Here is a 23,823-nt window from a genome sequence, read left to right on the forward strand (position 1 = left end):
CCTTGTCATCCCTCAGTGTCTCTCCATCGCTCTGAGCCACCTGACCTTTGAACCCCAGCCAGGTTCACCAGTGGGTCAGGAGCCGGGTGTGGGGGAGGTGGGGGAGTGAGGAAGGGTGCCAGCCCAGCTTCCTCCTTCCGTGGCCTTGGATACAGCTGCTGCTGCTGCCATGGCAACTGGCAACTAGATGGCAGATCAAAGCAGAGGAGAGGAGAGGACAGTGGAGGGGAGAGAGCAGAGCAGAGGAGAGAAGAGGAGACAGTGGAGAGAAAAGGAGACAGTGAAGAGAAAAGTAGACAGTCTAGAGAAAAAAGGAGACTGGAGAGAAGAGGAGACAGTGGAAAGAAAAGGAGTCAGTGGAGAGAGAAAAGGAGACAGTGGAGAGAAGAGGAGACAGTGGAGAGAAAAGGAGACAGTGGAGAGAAGAGGAGACAGTGGAGAGAAAAGGAGACAGTGGCGAGAGAAAGGGAGACAGTGGAGAGGAGAGAGCAGAGCAGAGGAGAGGAGAGGACAGTGGAGAGAAAAGGTGACAGTGGAGGGTAGAGAGCAGAGCAGAGGAGAGAAGAGGAGACAGTGGAGAGAAAAGGAGGCAGTGGAGGGGAGAGAGCAGAGCAGAGGAGAGAAGAGGAGACAGTGGAGGGGAGAGAGCAGAGCAGTGGAGAGAAGAGGAGACAGTGGAGGGGAGAGAGCAGAGCAGAGGAGAGAAGAGGAGACAGTGGATGGGAGAGAGTAGAGCAGAGCAGAGCAGAGGAGAGGAGGCAGTGGAGGGGAGAGAGCAGAGCAGAGGAGAGAAAAGGAGACAGTGGAGGGGAGAGAGCAGAGCAGAGGAGAGAAGAGGAGACAGTGGAGAGAAGAGGAGACAGTGGAGGGGAGAGAGCAGAGCAGAGGAGAGAAGAGGAGACAGTGGAGGGGAGAGAGCAGAGCAGTGGAGAGAAGAGGAGACAGTGGAGGGGAGAGAGCAGAGCAGAGGAGAGAAGAGGAGACAGTGGATGGGAGAGAGTAGAGCAGAGCAGAGCAGAGGAGAGGAGGCAGTGGAGGGGAGAGAGCAGAGCAGAGAAGAGAAAAGGAGACAGTGGAGGGGAGAGAGCAGAGCAGAGGAGAGAAGAGGAGACAGTGGAGAGAAGAGGAGACAGTGGAGGGGAGAGAGCAGAGCAGAGGAGAGAAGAGGAGACAGTGGATGGGAGAGAGTAGAGCAGAGGAGAGAAAAGGGGACAGTGGAGGGGAGAGAGCAGAGTAGAGTGGAGAGGAGACAGTGGAAAGGAGAGAGGAGAGTGGAGCAGAGGAGAGAGGAGAGGAGACAGTGGAGAGGAGAGCAGATGAGAGTGGAGAGGAGAGGAGAGTGGAGGGGAGAGAGCAGAGCAGAGGAGAGGAGACAGTGGAGAGGAGAAGAGATGAGAGCAGAGTGGAGAGTAGTGGAGTAGACTGGAGAGGAGACAGTGGAAAGGAGAGAGGAGAGTAGAGCAGAGGAGACAGTGGAGAGGAGAGCAGAGGAGAGTGGAGAGGAGAGCAGAGGAGAGTGGAGAAGAGAGGAGGGCAGAGGAGAGTGGAGAGGAGACAGTTGAGAGAAGAGAGGAGAGCAGAGGAGAGAGGAGAGGAGACAGTGGAGAGAAGAGAGGAGAGCAGAGGAGAGAGGAGAGGAGTCAGTGGATTGGAGAGAGGAGAGGAGTCAGTGGAGAGGAGAGAGGAGAAGAGTCAGTGGAGAGGAGAGAGGAGAGCAGAGGAGAGAGGAGAGGAGTCAGTGGAGAGGAGAGAGGAGAGCAGATGAGAGAGGAGAGGAGTCAGTGGAGAGGAGAGAGGAGAAGAGTCAGTGGAGGAGAGAGGAGAGGAGAGCAGAGCAGAGGAGAGTGGAGAGGAGAGAGGTCAGTGAAGAGGAGAGTAGAGGAGAGTGAGAGGAGATGAGAGAGTGGAGAGGAGAGAGATGAGTAGAGCAGAGGAGAGAGGGGAGGATTCAGTGGAAAGGAGAGAAAAAAGACAGTGAAGAGGAGAGGAGAGTGGAGAGGAGGCAGTTTAGAGGAGTGGAGAGCAGAGGAGAGAGCAGAGGATAGTGGAGAGGAGGTGGTGGGGGGGAGTGGAGAGCAGAGGAGAGAGGAGAGGAGAGTGGAGAGGAGTGGAGAGCAGAGGAGAGAGGAGAGGAGAGTGGAGAGAAGACAGTCGAGAGGAGTGGAGAGCAGAGGAGAGAGGAGAGGAGAGTGGAGAGGAGGCGGTGGGGGAGAGTGGAGAGCAGAGTTGGTCATTTTAGACCACTCTCCACTATTAAAATAACCACATAATGACCATTTCATGTCAGTAATAGCACCAAACCCCTTCACACCTTTTCAAAATGTCACATCCCATTTAGAGCATATGGGGATGTTGTGGTTGAATAGGCTTTTGGAGTTTGAGATGGCCGTAAATACAGTCAGAGGTAGAGCTTGATTGGCGTGGTGTTCTCTGCTAATTGCAACACCAATTAGAAGTACAAGCTAGTTAATTATGTGATGGAGAAACTACTACACACTCAGAGGATATAAAAACATTTCAAACTCAACCATAAACTTTAAGATGGCTGCTTACATCCACAGGCAAGTCTTCTGAGGTCAAATAAAGAGGAGCGATAGAAAGACAGAGAGGTAGAGAAGGAGAGAGAAAATTAGAGAGAAAGAAAGAGATGGAGGTAGAGAAGGAGAGAGAGAAATAGAGAGAAAGAAAGAGAGGGAGGGAAAGAGAATGAGGAGAGGGAGGGCATGTGACTTTTAATGAATAGGGAGGAGCAGTAGCGGCATCCAGCAGCTCTTTCGTAGTGATTACTCCACCTGGTTTGAGCCTGAGCCCTCGAGGCAGTCAGAGCCAAGCATGTCGGTTCACAACCATAACACCTGGAGAGACCCATTTCAGAAAAGCTCTCGCTTTTTCTCACCCTCTCTCTCTGGCACCCCCCTCTTTCTTTCTTTCTTTCTTTCTTTCTTTCTTTCTTTCTTTCTTTCTTTCTTTCTCTCTCTCTCTCTCTCTCTCTCTCTCTCCCTTCATCTCTTTCTTTCTTTCTTTCTCTCTCTCTCTCTCTCTCTCTCTCTCTCTCTCTCTCTCTCTCTCTCCCTTCATCTCTTTCTTTCTTTCTTTCTCTTTCTCGCTCTCTCTCCTCTCTCCACTTCTCTCTCTGTCTCCTCTCACTCTCTCCACTTCTCTCTCTTTGTCTCCTTCTCTCTCTCTCTTCACCTCTCTCGCCATCCCTTTCTTTTTCTTTCTCTCTCCACATATCTCTCTCTCTCTTTCTCTCTCCCTCTCTCACTCTCTCTCTCTCCACATATCTCTCTCTCTCTCGTTCTCTCTCTCTCCCTCCACATATCCCTCTCTCTCTCTCTCCACATATATCTCTCTCTCTCTCCCTCTCTCTCTCCACATATTTCTCTCTCTCTTTCTCTCCCTCTATCCCTCTGTCCTTCCCCACAATATGATACATGTTATTGGTGTTACTCTAAACCAGGCTTTGACGTTTAACTACTCTCCCTCTTTGATGATGTCTCTTGAATCTTGATTCATTAATGTACAGTAATTCAAGTTTGGCATTTGATCCCAGTCTGTGTGAGGTTGGGAGCCCCTTTGATTGTGGAGTAACAAGTATTTATCCTTAGAGCCATGCTTAGAGAAGAACAATGTTTATCTCAAGTGCTTCAAGAGGCTCTAATCTCCCTTTCCTCCTCTCTGTATGAAAGATCTGTCAGTTATCTAAGCTTTGGTAGTTTCTCTGTGGACGCACACACACACACACACACACACACACACACACACACACACACACACACACACACACACACACACACACACATACACCCTCATTGCCATCAAGTAAATCATGAAGAACTATTTCACGTCTAATTATTTCATGTAACCAGCTATATGACGAGGTATTCCAACTACGTATTCTACTCAGAATAGCCAAAAGCAGGTATTCTACTCAGCATAGCCAAAAGCACGTATTCTACTCAGAATAGCCAAAAGCACGTATTCTACTCAGAATAGCCAAAAGCACGTATTCTACTCAGAATAGCCAAAATCATGTATTCTACTCAGCATAGCCAAAAGCATGTATTCTACTCAGAATAGCCAAAATCATGTATTCTACTCAGAATAGCCAAAAGCATGTATTCTACTCAGCATAGCCAAAAGCACGTATTCTACTCAGAATAGCCAAAAGCATGTATTCTACTCAGCATAGCCAAAAGCTTGTATTCTACTCAGAATAGCCAAAAGCACGTTTTCTACTCAGAATAGCCAAAAGCACGTATTCTACTCAGAATAGCCAAAAGCTTGTATTCTACTCAGAATAGCCAAAAGCATGTATTCTACTCAGCATAGCCAAAAGCTTGTATTCTACTCAGAATAGCCAAAAGCATGTATTCTACTCAGCATAGCCAAAAGCACGTATTCTACTCAGAATAGCCAAAAGCATGTATTCTACTCAGCATAGCCAAAAGCACGTATTCTACTCAGAATAGCCAAAAGCACGTATTGTTTTATGTTTTTTTGCTTTTATTTGAACTTGTTATGGTTTGCTGAATATTTCCGGACACATCCTAAGCTGACTGTGTCCAAATGAGTGTTCATGACTGAGCTTGGTTTTCATTTCCCATGCAGTTGTACTGGTCTGCCAATAGATGGAGCTGTGTACATAAAACACAGCGGGAGAGAGACCATAGCACTAGTTGTTCTAATGCAGAAGAGATATGAGAAGGGAAAGGAAGGGCAAATCATCTCTAGTGTCTCAATGTCAACTAAAATAGGATGAAATGGATGACGCTGATGTTGAAGACAAGGGAATCAAGTCTGTCATTTGTTCACACTTTCTGTAACCTACTTGTTTTCAAAATAGATGGTGAGAAACTGAAACTAAGTGTGGTAAATTAGGAGGTCCAAGATAGTGGTCTCTAAAGGCAGATATTGCTGGATTTCATAACTCAAAACATACCTGAGAGAGATAGACACTAAGACACTTTGCATTGCTGCCCAGGAGAATGAGTCATGGCGTTCCTCCATCTTTTGGGAGATGAATTTCAGATGAACCTGATACTGTTACTGTTAAGGTACACTATCTTATCCCACTGTTTTAACCGGACTGATAAACCACATGACTTTGCTATGGGTGTGCTACTCTATAAATGCATTATGACCGTGGCAGCTCATCCTATCGATATGGTTGAGACAGTAAGACTGTGTGATGAATGTAGCCTATTTGTCTTAATCTTTCCTGTGGGGTATGTGTGGCCTGGTTACATATTAGTTTGTGCTGTATCGCCAACTCCTATGGTCATTGTGTTGGGAGTGACAATGGGAGTAGGAGTTGGCAAAAACAGCATAAACAGATCTGGGACCAGGCTAGGAAATGTGTAGTTCATGGTTGTGGGCAAAGGACAGGTGGATATATTGGGGAATGTATAAGACCATAGTAACACCCAGAAGCTCACTGCACTGAATGCATATGTCTTGCTGTATGTAAATGTTTACATTGTTAGAAGTTAGGTTCCTACACCACTAGTCATGTACACGTTTTTAATCATGCAGCGGAAGCCCAACATGCATCCATGAGCAACAAGGCATGAGTTACACAATATCTCTGGGGAGAGGCAATCCTATGCTTTAAACTTAGAATATATGCTGGAGTTGCCACTAGTTTTATAGATGCTGCTAGCACCAGGACTGTAATGTGCTGCTCGTCGATGAGCACCAGGACTGTAATGTGCTGCTCGTCGATGAGCACCAGGACTGTAATGTGCTGCTCGTCGATGAGCACCAGGACTGTAATGTGCTGCTAGTCGATGAGCACCAGGACTGTAATGTGCTGCTAGTCGATGAGCAACAGGACTGTAATGTGCTGCCAATTGATGAGCACCAGGACTGTAATGTGCTGCTAGTCGATGAGCACCAGGACTGTACTGTGCTGCTCGTCGATGAGCACCAGGACTGTAATGTGCTGCTAGTCGATGAGCACCAGGACTGTAATGTGCTGCCAGTCGATGAGCACCAGGACTGTAATGTGCTGCCAGTCAATGAGCACCGGGACTGTAATGTGCTGCCAGTTGATGAGCACCAGGACTGCAATGTGCTGCTAGTCGATGAGCAACAGGACTGTAATGTGCTGCCAGTCGATGAGCACCAGGACTGTAATGTGCTGCCAGTCGATGAGCACCAGGACTGTAATGTGCTGCCAGTCGATGAGCACCAGGACTGTAATGTGCTGCCAGTCGATGAGCACCAGGACTGTAATGTGCTGCCAGTCGATGAGCACCAGGACTGTAATGTGCTGCCAGTCGATGAGCACCAGGACTGCAATGTGCTGCCGGTCGATGAGCACCAGGACTGTAATGTGCTGCTCGTCGATGAGCACCAGGACTGTAATGTGCTGCTCGTCGATGAGCACCAGGACTGTAATGTGCTGCTCATCGATGAGCACCAGGACTGTAATGTGCTGCTCGTCGATGAGCACCAGGACTGTAATGTGCTGCTAGTCGATGAGCAACAGGACTGTAATGTGCTGCTCGTCGATGAGCACCAGGACTGTAATGTGCTGCTCGTCGATGAGCACCAGGACTGTAATGTGCTGCTCGTCGATGAGCACCAGGACTGTAATGTGCTGCTAGTCGATGAGCACCAGGACTGTAATGTGCTGCCAGTCGATGAGCACCAGGACTGTAATGTGCTGCCAGTCAATGAGCTCCAGGACTGTAATGTGCTGCAAGTTGATGAGCACCAGGACTGTAATGTGCTGCCAGTCGAAGAGCACCAGGACTGTAATGTGCTGCTAGTCGATGAGCACCAGGACTGTAATGTGCTGCCAGTCGATGAGCACCAGGACTGTAATGTGCTGCCAGTCAATGAGCAACAGGACTGTAATGTGCTGCCAGTCGATGAGCACCAGGACTGTAATGTGCTGCCAGTCGAAGAGCACCAGGACTGTAATGTGCTGCTAGTCGATGAGCACCAGGACTGTAATGTGCTGCCAGTCGATGAGCACCAGGACTGTAATGTGCTGCCAGTCGATGAGCACCAGGACTGCAATGTGCTGCCAGTCGATGAGCACCAGGACTGTAATGTGCTGCCAGTCGATGAGCACCAGGACTGTAATGTGCTGCTAGTCGATGAGCACCAGGACTGTAATGTGCTGCCAGTCGATGAGCACCAGGACTGTAATGTGCTGCTAGTCGATGAGCACCAGGACTGTAATGTGCTGCCAGTCGATGAGCACCAGGACTGCAATGTGCTGCCAGTTGATGAGCAACAGGACTGTAATGTGCTGCCAGTCGATGAGCAACAGGATTGTAATGAGCTGCCAGTCGATGAGCAACAGGACTGTAATGGGGGTAGGTTTTGTCTGACTGCCTGGGGGGACACAGGGTGGAAGATGTGGCTTTTAAGGGGAATGGTGTGGCTCAAGAGGACAACATTAAATCCTGATCATCACTTCGCAGTAAGACACCAGGAGACTGGATTGAGTCTCCTCCGTTCCTCATCTCCCCCTCCATCCTGTGTGGAGGCCAGAGTCAGGCTGAGCATTAGAATGCTAGCAGAAGACTGTGAAGAGGGAGACACAGCCAGACTCCTACATTCGTAAAGCCTCTACTTCCTGTGCCCTGTGGCTCCACTGAGCGAGAGATATCAGACCAGACATCAGACTCTCCTCTGTGTAGGTTACTGTATCTGTCTGCAGGACCGAGCCACAGGCAGGTACAGACACTAATGCCTTTTATTAACTTGGCTCACTCTGGACAGAGATGGAGAGGAGAAGGAAATAGACAGAGCAGATTTAAAGACGTTGACATGGCAAAAGGAGAATGGTGGGCTACAAATACCAATCTGATTGGTAGAACATGCATAAGCCCTGTGTGCGATGCATGACCAATATGTTTGATGTGGCTGTATTCAGTCTTGTGTGTGTGTGTGTGTGTGTCTAGGTTGTTGAGCAGCACTAGTCGAACACCGTTCCCTGTTGCCCTGACTACGGCAGGTCAAACCCGTTACATTATCTTGTCGAGTCCCCAGGGCGCCAAAACAACGCACTGCACGCCCATCGACACATCACGGCTAGTAGTCATCCTGTGTGTGTATGTCGTTGCCATTGATTTAGTCTCAGGCTCCCAGCTTCCCCAATTACCTTCAGCCACAGCCCGTCAGTGTGTGCATGAGTGTGTGTGTGCGTTTGTGTGTGTGCACACATCTGTGTCTGTCTATTCGTGTGTGTGTGTGTGTGTGTGTGTGTGTGTGTGTGTGTGTGTGTGTGTGTGTGTGTGTGTGTGTGTGTGTGTGTGTGTGTGTGTGTGTGTGTGTGTGTGTGTGTGTGTGTGTGTGTAAGAAAGCATGCGCATGTGTGTTTGTCCCTGTGCTGTCAGAGGGAGGTTGTGTGGACTACTGGGGCCTAAAAAAGAAGGTTGTTGAGTGTCTTGTTTGCTCTGCTAATTACCCCTGTAGTTTCCTTTCATTAGTGGAGCAGCCTGAGCTATCACACATGCTCCAACAACATGGGCTGCGTTTACACAGGCAGCCCAATTCAGATCTTTTTTTCACTATTTGGTCTTTTGAGCAATCAGATCAGCTCTGAAAAGGATCTGATGTTAAAAGATCTGATGTGACTGGACAAAAGACCAATTGGTGGAAAAATAGATCAGAATTGGGCTGCCTGTGTAAATGCAGCCGAAGTGATCAGTCTTCCAGCTCTCAGAGTAGTGTACAGTAAATATTGGCGATATGTAGCTGGTAACATATGGCTGTGTTACTGGGTATAAAAGACCTCAGCTGTGTGTACACTCCACCACAGAGCTGGAAAAATCTCTGTTTTATAGACCCATCATTCATTTAATTTCCTTTCATTTATTTGACCAGGATGGTCCACTCAGTGACAGTAATTTTCCCGGGAGTCATGGGATCTATAAAATAAAACCCCTATGGACTCATGTTCTGGTTCTATAGTCTATGTTAACAATGTTGGTATTATTGGTCCAACCAGACACTGTCTCAGCTCAGTAAATGAAGGAGAGAGAGGGAGTCATTTATTTCAGCTCTATCTGACCTTTTGTTCAGTACCATACTGTCCTGTCCACATGAGTGCATGCATGTGTGTGTTTGTGTCTGTGTTCTCTGTTGGTTCTTAGTAGAGTATACATCAGAGGTGTTGTGTGCTGAAATGCTTCTGACTGTGTGAGTGTGTGTATCTTGCTGTGTCTCTATGTGTGTGTATCTGCTTTGCACCCCTCCCTTCCTCCCTCCCTCCCTCCCTCTCTCTCTCCCTCTCTCTCTCTCTCTCTCTCTCTCTCTCTCTCTCTCTCTCTCTCTCTCTCTCTCTCACACACACAAACAGACACACACAAACACACACCTCACACCTCTCTCTCTCTCTCTCACACTCACAAACAGACACACACAAACACACACCTCACACACCTCTCTCTCTCTCTCTCTCACTCACAAACAGACACACAAACACACACCTCACACACCTCTCTCTCTCTCTCACACACACACACACACACACACACACACACACACACACACACACACACACACACACACACACACACACACACACACACACACACACACACACACACGCACAGCCGTGGCGCGACTCCTTAATGACTGTCATCCCTCTCTGTGCCACGTTATTAATTAGCTCAATGATCCTTGCCAAGGGGACCTGTGCTGTGGATTAGCGTACCCAGCAGCCAACACCTGCACTCCTGCCTACCCCCAGCACCCACACCCCTGTCTACCCCCAGCACCCACATCCCTGTCTACCCCCAGCACCCACATCCCTGTCTACCCCCAGCACCCACATCCCTGTCTACCCACAGCACCCACATCCCTGTCTACCCACAGCACCCACACCCCTGTCTACCCCCAGCACCCACATCCCTGCCTACCCCAAGCACCCACATCCCTGCCTACCCCCAGCACCCACATCCCTGTCTACCCCCAGCACCCACACCCCTGTCTACCCACAGCACCCACACCCCTGTCTACCCACAGCACCCACACCCCCGCCTACCCCCAGAACCCACACCCCTGTCTACCCACAGCACCCACATCCCTGTCTACCCACAGCACCCACATCCCTGTCTACACCGAACACCCACATCCCTGGCTACCCACAGCACCCACACCCCTGTCTACCCCCAGAACCCACACCCCTGCCTACCCCCAGCACCCACACCCCTGCCTACCCCCAGAACCCACATCCCTGCCTACCCCCAGAACCCACACCCCTGCCTACCCCCAGAACCCACACCCCTGCCTACCCCCAGAACCCACACCCCTGCATACCCCCTAGAACCCACATCCCTGCCTACCCCCAGAACCCACACCCCTGCCTACCCCCAGAACCCACACCCCTGCCTACCCCCAGAACCCACACCCCTGCATACCCCCTAGAACCCACACCTCTGCCTACCCCCAGAACCCACACCCCTGCCTACCCCCAGAACCCACACCCCTGCATACCCCCTAGAACCCACACCCCTGCCTACCCCCTAGAACCCACCCCCCTGCATACCCCCTAGAACCCACACCCCTGCATACCCCCTATAACCCACACCCCTTTCTACCCCCAGAACCTAAACCCCTGCCTACCCCCTAGAACCCACACCCCTGCATACCCCCAGAACCCACACCCCTGCATACCCCCTAGAACCCACACCCCTGCATACCCCCTATAACCCACATCCTTGCCTACCCCCTAGAACCCATACCCCTGTCTACCCCCAGAACCCACACCACTGCCTACCCCCAGAATCCAAGTGTAGGGTTAAGTCTTGGTATAGGATTAAAATAATAAACATACAAAACGAGTGCCCAGCACTGGGATGGAACACTTGGAGCCAGAGGATGGGGTTTAAATTCACATCCACCATCCACAGTGCCCCTAGCAAGCCGCAAGCCTACTAGATGGTAATAGATGGTCAGGTTGACCCTAGTGGACGGTTAGCTTCCACATTTCGCCAGGTCCAAACATAATCTGTACCTGCAGAATCAGCTCCTCCTGGTGTAGTCCATAAGACTGGTTGTTTGACTGTTACCTGCTCAGTAGTATTGTGCTGTAGTCTGTTGTTTGTTAAGGCAGTGCTGTGTAATCTCTTGTCATGATTGGTGATTTCCACATGACAAGAATTTGTATTATATTTCATTGTAATGCATTTTATTGTATTATATTATACTTTATGATATTGTGTTTTATTGTATTCTATTGTATTTTATTGTATTGTATTTTATTGTATTGTATTTTAAAGTATTTTATTGTATTGTATTTTATTGTATTGTATTTTAAAGTATTTTATGGTATTGTATTTTATTGTATTGTATTTTATTGTATTTTATGGTATTGTATTTTATTGTATTGTATTTTAAAGTATTTTATTGTATTGTATTTTATTGTATTCTATTTTAAAGTATTTTATGGTATTGTATTTTATTGTATTGTATTTTAAAGTATTTTATGGTATTGTATTTTATTGTATTGTATTTTAAAGTATTTTATTGTATTGTATTTTATTGTATTGTATTTTAAAGTATTTTATGGTATTGTATTTTATTGTATTGTATTTTAAAGTATTTTATTGTATTGTATTTTATTGTATTGTATTTTAAAGTATTTTATGGTATTGTATTTTATGGTATTGTATTTTATGGTATTGTATTTTAAAGTATTTTATGGTATTGTATTTTATGGTATTGTATTTTATGGTATTGTATTTTAAAGTATTTTATGGTATTGTATTTTATGGTATTGTATTTTATGGTATTGTATTTTATGGTATTGTATTTTAAAGTATTTTATGGTATTGTATTTTATGGTATTGTATTTTATGGTATTGTATTTTAAAGTATTTTATGGTATTGTATTTTATGGTATTGTATTTTATGGTATTGTATTTTAAAGTATTTTATGGTATTGTATTTTAAAGTATTTTATGGTATTGTATTTTATGGTATTGTATTTTAAAGTATTTTATGGTATTGTATTTTATGGTATTGTATTGTATTGTATTTTATGGTATTGTATTTTAAAGTATTTTATGGTATTGTATTTTAAAGTATTTTATGGTATTGTATTTTATGGTATTGTATTGTATTGTATTTTAAAGTATTTTATGGTATTGTATTTTATGGTATTGTATTTTAAAGTATTTTATGGTATTGTATTTTATGGTATTGTATTTTAAAGTATTTTATGGTATTGTATTTTATGGTATTGTATTTTAAAGTATTTTATGGTATTGTATTTTATGGTATTGTATTGTATTGTATTTTAAAGTATTTTATGGTATTGTATTTTATGGTATTGTATTTTAAAGTATTTTATGGTATTGTATTTTATGGTATTGTATTGTATTGTATTTTAAAGTATTTTATGGTATTGTATTTTAAAGTATTTTATGGTATTGTATTTTAAAGTATTTTATTGTATTGTATTTTAAAGTATTGTATTTTAAAGTATTTTATGGTATTGTATTTTATTGTATTGTATTTTAAAGTATTTTATGGTATTGTATTTTATTGTATTGTATTTTATTGTATTTTATGGTATTGTATTTTATTGTATTGTATTTTAAAGTATTTTATTGTATTGTATTTTATTGTATTCTATTTTAAAGTATTTTATGGTATTGTATTTTATTGTATTGTATTTTAAAGTATTTTATGGTATTGTATTTTATTGTATTGTATTTTAAAGTATTTTATTGTATTGTATTTTATTGTATTGTATTTTAAAGTATTTTATGGTATTGTATTTTATTGTATTGTATTTTAAAGTATTTTATTGTATTGTATTTTATTGTATTGTATTTTAAAGTATTTTATGGTATTGTATTTTATGGTATTGTATTTTATGGTATTGTATTTTAAAGTATTTTATGGTATTGTATTTTATGGTATTGTATTTTATGGTATTGTATTTTAAAGTATTTTATGGTATTGTATTTTATGGTATTGTATTTTATGGTATTGTATTTTAAAGTATTTTATGGTATTGTATTTTATGGTATTGTATTTTATGGTATTGTATTTTATGGTATTGTATTTTAAAGTATTTTATGGTATTGTATTTTATGGTATTGTATTTTATGGTATTGTATTTTAAAGTATTTTATGGTATTGTATTTTATGGTATTGTATTTTATGGTATTGTATTTTAAAGTATTTTATGGTATTGTATTTTAAAGTATTTTATGGTATTGTATTTTATGGTATTGTATTTTAAAGTATTTTATGGTATTGTATTTTATGGTATTGTATTGTATTGTATTTTATGGTATTGTATTTTAAAGTATTTTATGGTATTGTATTTTAAAGTATTTTATGGTATTGTATTTTATGGTATTGTATTGTATTGTATTTTAAAGTATTTTATGGTATTGTATTTTATGGTATTGTATTTTAAAGTATTTTATGGTATTGTATTTTATGGTATTGTATTTTAAAGTATTTTATGGTATTGTATTTTATGGTATTGTATTTTAAAGTATTTTATGGTATTGTATTTTATGGTATTGTATTGTATTGTATTTTAAAGTATTTTATGGTATTGTATTTTATGGTATTGTATTTTAAAGTATTTTATGGTATTGTATTTTATGGTATTGTATTGTATTGTATTTTAAAGTATTTTATGGTATTGTATTTTAAAGTATTTTATGGTATTGTATTTTAAAGTATTTTATTGTATTGTATTTTAAAGTATTGTATTTTAAAGTATTTTATGGTATTGTATCTTATGGTATTGTATTCAATGATCATAGACTCCCTGAGAGTTCTTGCCCTCTTAGCGTCATTGCTATGTATAATCATAGAGGTGTCTTTCCGCGTGTCTCCCTTAGATCCAAGTGTTCATCAAGGGCTTGGTCCCTGTGGTGTGCAAATCACTATTCATGTTATTGTCAGAATGAAAAAATGGGAGAAAATGTTAAAGCAGCCTCTCCAGATGCCTGGCTCCTGCACAGAGCAAATCAACATAAATGTCACTGTCAAATTGAAATGAAGAAGAAACGTGGCATAGCAGAAGCCAACAAACTGTTCTGTGGAGGACAACGGAACACGTCTGAAGAGGTGGAAATCACAGAGAGAACCGTAACAGTATAGTTTAGCTCGAAACATGAATTTGTAGTTATTAATAGTAACAAAGTAATAACTTAAAGTGATCCCATGTTTACATTTGCAATATCCACACACCTAACAAGCACCGACAGTATGTGTACACTGTACAGTATTATAAGTGCAGCATGTGCATGCAGCATGGTTGTGCCTACTAATCGGCTCAGTCAATGACCATCACGACGTGTTTATCACGACGTGTTTAGTGAAGTATGTAAATATGCAGAGCATGTACACACCTCCAAGGTGACAGCCAGTGGTGTGTGTGTGTGTGTGATTATTGACTGTGTTGACCTGCCGGTGACCCTGGCGGTGTGTGAGTACAGGGCGGGGAGTTGGTGTGATCCGCAGCACCTGTCACACACGTCAATACGCTGATGGATGGTCGCTATGGTTATTAAAGCAGAGTTAGAGCGGGGAGGGGGAGAACTGGCATGAATGATGACTACAAATGGCTGGCTGTACGTGTGTGTGCCTGCATGCGCAGTGCAGTGTGGAGAGGAGAATGGGAAGCCGGATGGCAAGGCCTCGATGTCATCTGTCTTTATTATCCTCCTGGGAAGAGAGGAGGACGAAAAGAAGAGGAGGGAGCAGAGAGGGAGAGACAAGGAGCGGTCAGTGGTATGGGCCCAATCGGCAAGCCAGGTCGCACCATGCCAGGAATGTAATGTCCCCCCTGCTGGTCATGCATTAAACCTTACATACACACATACACACACCTCCATTCTTCTTCCACCTCTCAGGCTCTCTCTCTCTGTTTTCCCCAATGCTTTACCCAATCTCTCCTCTATTTCCTAATTTTATTTATCCCTCCATTTTCTCTGTCTCTCTCTCTGTCTCTCTCTCACTCTCTCTCTCTCTCTGTCTCCCTCTGTCTCTGTCTCTCTCTGGCTCGGTCTCTCTCTTTCTGTATCTCTCTTTTTCTGTCTCTCGCTCTCTCTATTTCTCTCTCTCTCTGTCTCTGTCTCTCTCTCTCTTATCAAGCGATGAGAGAACCCCCACCACAATCAATCATGGTGAAGTCACAAAGCACAGCGGCACACTCAGGGCACAGCAGATAGGCTGGGGGAGAAGAGAAGGAGAAGGAGAGGTGGAGTAGAGAAGGTCTGAGCTGTGCTGGGAGGGGAAGACAATGGGTTCACTGCACAGTCAAAGAGTGGGCACACTCACTGCTGGGGCGGGGGGCGGAGGGAGGGAGGTGGTGATGAAACCAATGAGGCAACGTGATTGGTGAAGCCTCCATGAGGACCAGCCCCTCGCCAGCAGAGCTCTCTGTATGTTCCAAATGGCACCCTATTCCCTATAAAGTGCATTACTTTTGACCAAAACCTTATAGGCACTGGTTAAAAGTAGTGCACTATATAGGGGATAGTGTGCCATTTGGATGTCACCTTTGAATCGCTGTCTGAATGCAGATGTGACTGAACAGGCCTGCCATTGATATTCTCTTCCTGTCCTCTCCTCCTGTTCTTTTTTCCTGATTAGTGCTTTATTTATTGATAGCCCAGTTAATGTCCCCCCTAATTTCAGAATGCTTCTGTCTTCATTACCCAAGGAGATTCATTTGCCGCATTGTGTCTGTGTGTCTGTGTGTCTGTGTGTCTGTCTGTGTGTCTGTCTGTCTGTCTGTCTGTCTGTCTGTCTGTCTGTCTGTCTGTCTGTCTGTATGTCTGTCTGTCTGTTTGTGTGTGTGTGTCTGAGTTTGGAACACCTCAACAAATGCCTACCAGTTTATACCCTCCTTCTCCCAAAACTGCCCCCTCCTTACGCCCTCTACATCTCTCTGTCTTTCACCTGGGCCGTCATTGTAATGCAGTCAGTGTATTGACACTTAAAAGAGTCCTTGTAAACGGCACAAGTTTTTCTGAACGGTTGATATTTTGCACATTTACAGGCAATTAAATGGCTGATCTGATCAAGAGACAAGAGTCCCATTCAGTAGTCTCAATGCCTTAAAGTGGAACTGACAGCAATTTAGCAAGATTAAATCTTTTTAAAATATTTTCAGGAAGAATATGACACTTAAATATCTTCATAAATTCTTAGAATGTTTGGGCATTACTTAAACTAAGGCATTTGTGAAGATTCGATAGGGAAAGTGTGTTTGGTAAATAAAACCCAATAAAAACATATGTTTCATCCAGGACCAGTTTCTATGCAGACCAGTGTTCCATAGCACTTCAGAGCTACAGTAGGCCTTTATTTGCCAAACAGGCCTGTCACCATTCACATTCATCATTGCAACAGCAAAACTTTAGATCATTAGAACGCATTCACCAAAAGCCACAAAATACACCTGAATGGATGTCTGCAAATATGTAAATACCACCAGAGTCCTCTAACATTTGGGAACTGTACAGTCCTATTGATCAAACAACCATAAAAGATCAACAACTAAAGTTAGCCAGGGAAAGATGAGCTCAAATCCTAAGCAGGAAAACAGATAAACCCTCTCAAACTATTTCAGTTAGTTGGCCATCAACATTTCCCTGATAAATGATGGGGAATTGTAGCCTCATCATCCTTCTGCAGCTTCCCTGCCAACAATGCATGCTTGTCCCAACCAAGCACCCAAAGCTAACTGGCTAAATTTGACTAGCTTGCCAGCTAGCTACACCACCGGTAAAAAGCTTTACAACACCTACTCATTCAAAGGTTTTTCTTTATTTTTAGTATTTTCTACATTGCAGAAAAATTGTGAAAACATCAAAACTATGAAATAGCACATATGGAATCATGTAGTAACCAAAAAAGTGTTAAACAAATCCAAATATATTTTATATTAGCCGAACGTTAGGCGAACGTCATTTGGAGGAGTGGGTGAGTGACTGACTTTTTCCCCTCATATCATCTTTCGGTGACTATACACAACTAGAGATGCAGGTGTCAGCTAGCTACCATTAGGCTCTGTGTTTTTAGCATGCTACCTAAATAGATACGCTATCCTATTAGCCACGTTATGACTGAATTGTGATCATTGCCCTGGCTAGTTTGATTGTATTCACATTCCCAGCCTACATTCGTCTGTTTTTGTCCAAAATTTTGAGCTGTTGAAACTGAAACCGTCCATCCGAATGAAGGTAGCAAACAATGTACCAGGCCAGCTGTGATGGACAACCTGATAGCAATATTATTTGGACTTCCAAGAAATGTATTGGTGAATTATATTAATCATGCATTGAACTGTATCCATCTATTCTGCCAACAATACCTTAGTGTACATCATGAAATGTTGAGTCAAATAGAACCAATTCTTAAAACCTCTTATAAAGTTGGTTTTGTAGCATAAACTGGGAATTTTATATTTTTTTCTAATATTATGACTTTGTGTGTGTTTCATATCTACAAAGTAGTTCAAATGCTGCCAGTTCCACTTTAGTTATATTCAATGACCAGTCCATCAGTATTGTTATGATGAAGGTTAGTGTTAGGATGTATTTTTTGGGGGGCAGGCTTTTGGTATTTTTCCTTTTTGTACATATTTATGTTTCGTCACCATCCAAACAAATAATTATACGCTTGGACTGGCCGACCAAGAGTTCAAGAGAGACAGAGCTGGCCCTCGACCAAGGTAAGGTTGCTGTATCTCTGGGCACATGCACATTCAACACCTAGGTGTATTTACACTGATTTTTCACATAAATTAACACATTCATTCAGGTTACAGACCATGTAACTAGGCCTAGGAACTCTAGACAAAGCAAGTGCAACAATATCCGTAGGCTAGTTATGGGTCGGAACAGTGTGACCTCTTGTGCCTCATCATATTGCAACACCCCCTTCACCTGGCAGACTGAATGTTCACACTACATCATATAACCCCCCCCCCCACACACACACACTCCTTCCCAGTGTCCCCATTGTACCCAGCTGCTGCTCCAAGCCCAGCTGCACCCAGATTGATGTTTCATGGATCACAATAAATCTTCTCATTCAGTCCAGAACCATCGCTGTCTGGCCTGTCTGTCTGTGTTTGTCTGGCCTGTCTGTCTTTCTATCTATCTGGCGGCTCTGGTCTCTCTGCCAATCTGGCCTGCCTGTCTGTCTGGCCTGTCTCTCTGGCTTGTCTGTCTGGCCAATCTGTCAATCAGGGTTGGGTTTCCCAAAAGCATCATCGCACTAAGATCATCTTTCATCCATTTGGTTTCAAAAGAATGAAGATGATCTCAGTGTTACGATGCTTTTGGGAAACCTGGCCTGTCTGTCTCTGCAGGGTTGAGAATGATACGCTGACAATGATCCCAACTCCTCCATGTCAATAGCTTCCATCGGAAGACTGTTTTTCCCCCTGATGACCTTTGTGAGTACTTCTGTCTTTGTTTACTTTAACCCTGTAACATTGTTCACAGACCATACTGGTACACTCGGGAGCTGTCTCAGATATGATCCACTAACTCGTTGCTTTCACCAATGCATTCTAAAGTATCTTTGACAGATCCGTCTATTGATTGAGTATATATAAGAGCAAGACAAGTCTATTTGAGATGCCCCCAAATGTTGATCATGCTCTATCGGTTTTCCAAATGGGTCAGAGGAGAATGTGCTACATAATCAGTGATAGGACCAAGGGGTTAGTGTGTGGCACCAAGGGGTTAACTAATTATAACATTAGTGTGTGCTGTCTATCTCTCTCTCAGGTGATCAGTCAAGGTTATCCAGTCATCCCCTTTTCACTCCTCTCGCTCATCCCCTCATTACCTTCCCCTGCTATCTCCCATAAACACCTGCAGCCCAGCCATCAGTAGTATTATACAGTAGCTGCACATGCACACACACACACACACACACACACACACACACACACACACACACACACACACACACACACACACAAGCACACAGTATCACCAGGGCCTATACACTCCTAGTCTTTGTCCAGATGAAACCAGGCCCTGCCCATCACATTCATCTAACAGCATCACTGTTTATATTTCTGTACAGAGGATAGAGTGGGGAGAGAAAAGACCTCCTCTTACTCTGGAGTTTATTGACTAAGCATTAAGTGGACATTATCATCCGATGGCCTGGTTATTTATGAGGCGGAGATAAAGGCTTGGAGACTGAGTTATGTGAGAACCGCGCTCTGGATGAAAGGTGCTCATACACAACACTGATACCCGCTGCTCGGCACTGTGTCTGCGTAGAGAGAGAGCAGGGATGGGCATAAATTACAAATTACAATTACAAAATACAACTACAAATAACCTAAAAACCATGTATCAAAATAAAATGTTTGATAATTTTGCAAAGTATTGTAGTTAATTAAAATACATGTATTTTGTATACAAAAATACAAAAATAAACTTGCAAGTAGCTGGCTGAACAGCAACAACATTCTCAGTAACTCTTACAGAAACGTTTTACTTGCTATGACTGTGATATGTTGTTGTTTATCTGCCTTGGCTGAATGCATTGTCACTATTTAACATGTCTCCTCCCCTTCATCTACACTGATTGAAGTGGATTTAACAGGTGACATCAATAAGGGATCATGGTTTCACCTGGATTCACCTGGTCAGTCTGTGTCATGGAAAGAGCAGGTGTCCTAATGTTTTATACACACAGTGTATATGTGATAATGAACAACTACAAAGCACATTAGGTATTGTCATTGGCCTTGTTTCGGCGAGGAGCTCATTAGAGTAATACATAGAATGCTTTGCAATTGTTCATTGTTACATATACATTTATATTTAGCTCATTTAGCAGATGCTCTTATCACTCCATAGTGCCACCAGACATTTGATACCAATGCATGGTGAAATGCATGGTGCCACACAATTGTCAACCGCTATAAAGAAATGGTATAGAAAAGTATTTTGTCATTTCAAAATACAAATTAAAGCTTTCAAAAGCATCTTCTTACAAAATACATTGGGGTGTAGTTCAGCCCAATGTAACACAAAAAACTCAGAAGTAATTAAAATACTTATTTCAAATTCATGTAACAGAAACACTGCCCATCTCTGTCACGAATCCCGCTTCCTGAGTCTGTGTTTGCCTGTGTTTCTGTCCTGGAGTGTGTTTCCGGTGTCCTGGAACGCACCCTGTCTGGTTGCCGGGCGAATTAGCTTGTTGGGAGATCGATGTTCACCCGCACCTGTATCCCATCAGTAATCTGCACACCTGTCCTGATCATCACCTCTCCCCTTCAAAAGCTCTGACCTGACATCCATTCCCTGCCGGATCGTTAGCCATGAACAGTATGTTATGCCATAGTATCAGCCTCAAGTTGGATAGAATTTGTTTTGTTGTTTTTTACGTATTGCTTGCCTTAAACTTACCTCCGTTTGTTCTGTCTTCAGTTACTCACCCGGATCATTTACCCCATTCCCGCCTGGTCATCGGAGGATTCCGCTACCCCATTGGATCCACCTATTTACTCCCATCAACTCACCACCGCTGCCCGCTATGCCACCTGGATACATCTACCCATTCACATTCACTTGTAAATAAATACTCACCTTCTTCCTACTCTCCTTGTCCTGGTCTGCTTCTGGGTTCGATTTTGAAAGAACGTGACAATCTCTGAGAGACAGGCAAGCCAGCTGGGGCTGGAAGTCCAGGCCGAAACAGAGCTGAAACGCTACTTCATTCAGGATTTATGGACGGGCAATTTATGATCCTTCCATAGGTCAAACGAGGAGCTGCTTATGGATGTTTCATTGTCATTGTTATGGCGCAGGTCCCGTTGGCACGACTGTATCTATGCAGTACATAGTGAAATGTTCATACTTGCCTCAGGCTATAGAGCATAGGTTTACTGAATTCTATTGACCTTTTGACCTTAGTGTAATCCACAACAGACACACATCTTCATACTGTACACATACTCATTTGCACCCACACATACTTTAACTGCACACAAACACAGCTTCACCCAAATCCAGAACACGAACACAGCTTCACCCAAATCCAGAACGCAAACACAGCTTCACCAAGTCCAGAACACAAACACAGCTTCACCCAAATCCAGAACACAAACACAGATTCACCAAGTCCAGAACACGAACACAGCTTCACCCAAATCCAGAACGCAAACACAGCTTCACCAAGTCCAGAACACAAACACAGCTTCACCCAAATCCAGAACACAAACACAGATTCACCAAGTCCAGAACACAAACACAGCTTCACCCAAATCCAGAACACAAACACAGCTTCACCAAGTCCAGAACACAAACACAGCTTCACCCAAATCCAGAACACAAACACAGCTCCACCCAAATCCAGAACACAAACACAGCTTCACCCAAATCCAGAACACAAACACAGCTTCACCAAGTCCAGAACACAAACACAGCTTCACCCAAATCCAGAACACAAACACAGCTTCACCCAAATCCAGAACGCAAGCACAGCTTCACCCAAATCCAGAACACAAACACAGCTTCACCCAAATCCAGAACACAAACACAGCTTCACCCAAATCCAGAACACAAACACAGCTTCACCCAAATCCAGAACACAAACACAGCTTCACCCAAATCCAGAACACAAACACAGCTTCACCCAAATCCAGAACACAAACACAGCTTCACCCAAGTCCAGAACACAAACACAGCTTCACCAAGTCCAGAACACATACACAGCTTCCCACATACTGTACACACACTAGGGTTGCAAAATTCTGGTAACTTTCCCAAATTACCAAGGTTTTTCCAGAAATCCAGGATGGAAGATTCCTAGAATCAGGTGGGAATAGGCAGAACACCTGAAATCCTTCAGCCAGGATTTCTGAAATACCTACACATTTGAGAAAGCTACCGGAAATGTGCATCTTCATCCACACATACTGTAGACACCCCTATCTTCATCAACACATACTGTAGACACAGTCTTATCTTCATCCACACATACTGTACACACCCCTATCTTCATCCACACATACTGTACACAGCCCTATCTTCATCCACACATACTGTACACAGCCCTATCTTCATCCACACATACTGTAGACACCCCTATCTTTATCCACACATACTGTACACAGCCCTATCTTCATCCACACATACTGTACACACCCCTATCTTCATCCAGACATACTGTAGACACCCCTATCTTCATCCACACATACTATCTTCATCCACACATACTGTAGACACACCCCTATCTTCATCCACACATACTGTACACACCCCTATCTTCATCCACACATACTGTAGACACAGCCCTATCTTCATCCACACATACTGTAGACACACACCCCTAATTTCATCCACACATACTGTAGACACACACCCCTATTTTCATCCACACATACTGTAGACACACACCTCTATTTTCATCCACACATACTGTAGACACACTCCTATCTTCATCCACACATACTGTAGACACACACCCCTATTTTCATCCACACATACTGTAGACACACACCCCTATTTTCATCCACACATACTGTAGACACACCCCTATTTTCATCCACACATACTGTGGACAAACTCCTATTTTCCTCCATACATACTCTTGACACACACCCCTATTTTCATCCACACATACTGTGGACAAACTCCTATTTTCATCCACACATACTCTTGACACACACCTCTATTTTCATCCACACATACTGTAGACACACACCCCTAATTTCATCCACACATACTGTAGACACACACCCCTAATTTCATCCACACATACTGTAGACACACACCCCTATCTTCATCCACACATAATGTACACACCCCTATCTTCATCCACACATAATGTACACACCCCTATTTTCATCCACACATACTGTAGACACACTCCTATTTTCATCCACACATAATGTACACACCCCTATTTTCATCCACACATAATGTACACACCCCTATTTTCATCCACACATACTGTAGACACACACCCCTATTTTCATCCACACATACTGTAGACACACACCCCTATTTTCATCCACACATACTGTAGACACACACCCCTATTTTCATCCACACATACTGTAGACACACACCCCTAATTTCATCCACACATACTGTAGACACACACCCCTATTTTCATCCACACATGCTGTAGACACACACACCTATTTTTATCCACACATACTGTAGACACACTGCTATCTTCATCCACACATACTGTAGACACACTCCTATCTTCATCCACACATACTGTAGACACACACCCCTATTTTCATCCACACATGCTGTAGACACACACACCTATTTTTATCCACACATACTGTAGACACACTGCTATCTTCATCCACACATACTGTAGACACCCCTATCTTCATCAACACATACTGTAGACACAGTCTTATCTTCATCCACACATACTGTACACACCCCTATCTTCATCCACACATACTGTACACACCCCTATCTTCATCCACACATACTGTAGACACACACCTCTATTTTCATCCACACATAATGTACACACCCCTATTTTAATCCACACATACTGTAGACACACACCGTTATTTTCATACACACATACTGTAGACACACTCCTAATTTCATGCACACATACTGTGGACAAACTCCTATTTTCATCCACACATACTCTTGACACACACCCCTATTTTCATCCACACATACTGTAGACACACCCCTATCTTCATCCATACATAATGTACACATTCCTATTTTCATCCACACATACTGTAGACACACACCCCTATTTTCATCCACACATACTGTAGACACACCCCTATCTTCATCCACACATACTGTAGACACACACCCCTATTTTCATCCACACATACTGTAGACA

This window comes from Oncorhynchus clarkii, chromosome 9 (assembly GCF_045791955.1).
Source record: "Oncorhynchus clarkii lewisi isolate Uvic-CL-2024 chromosome 9, UVic_Ocla_1.0, whole genome shotgun sequence".
Lineage (NCBI taxonomy): Eukaryota > Metazoa > Chordata > Actinopteri > Salmoniformes > Salmonidae > Oncorhynchus > Oncorhynchus clarkii.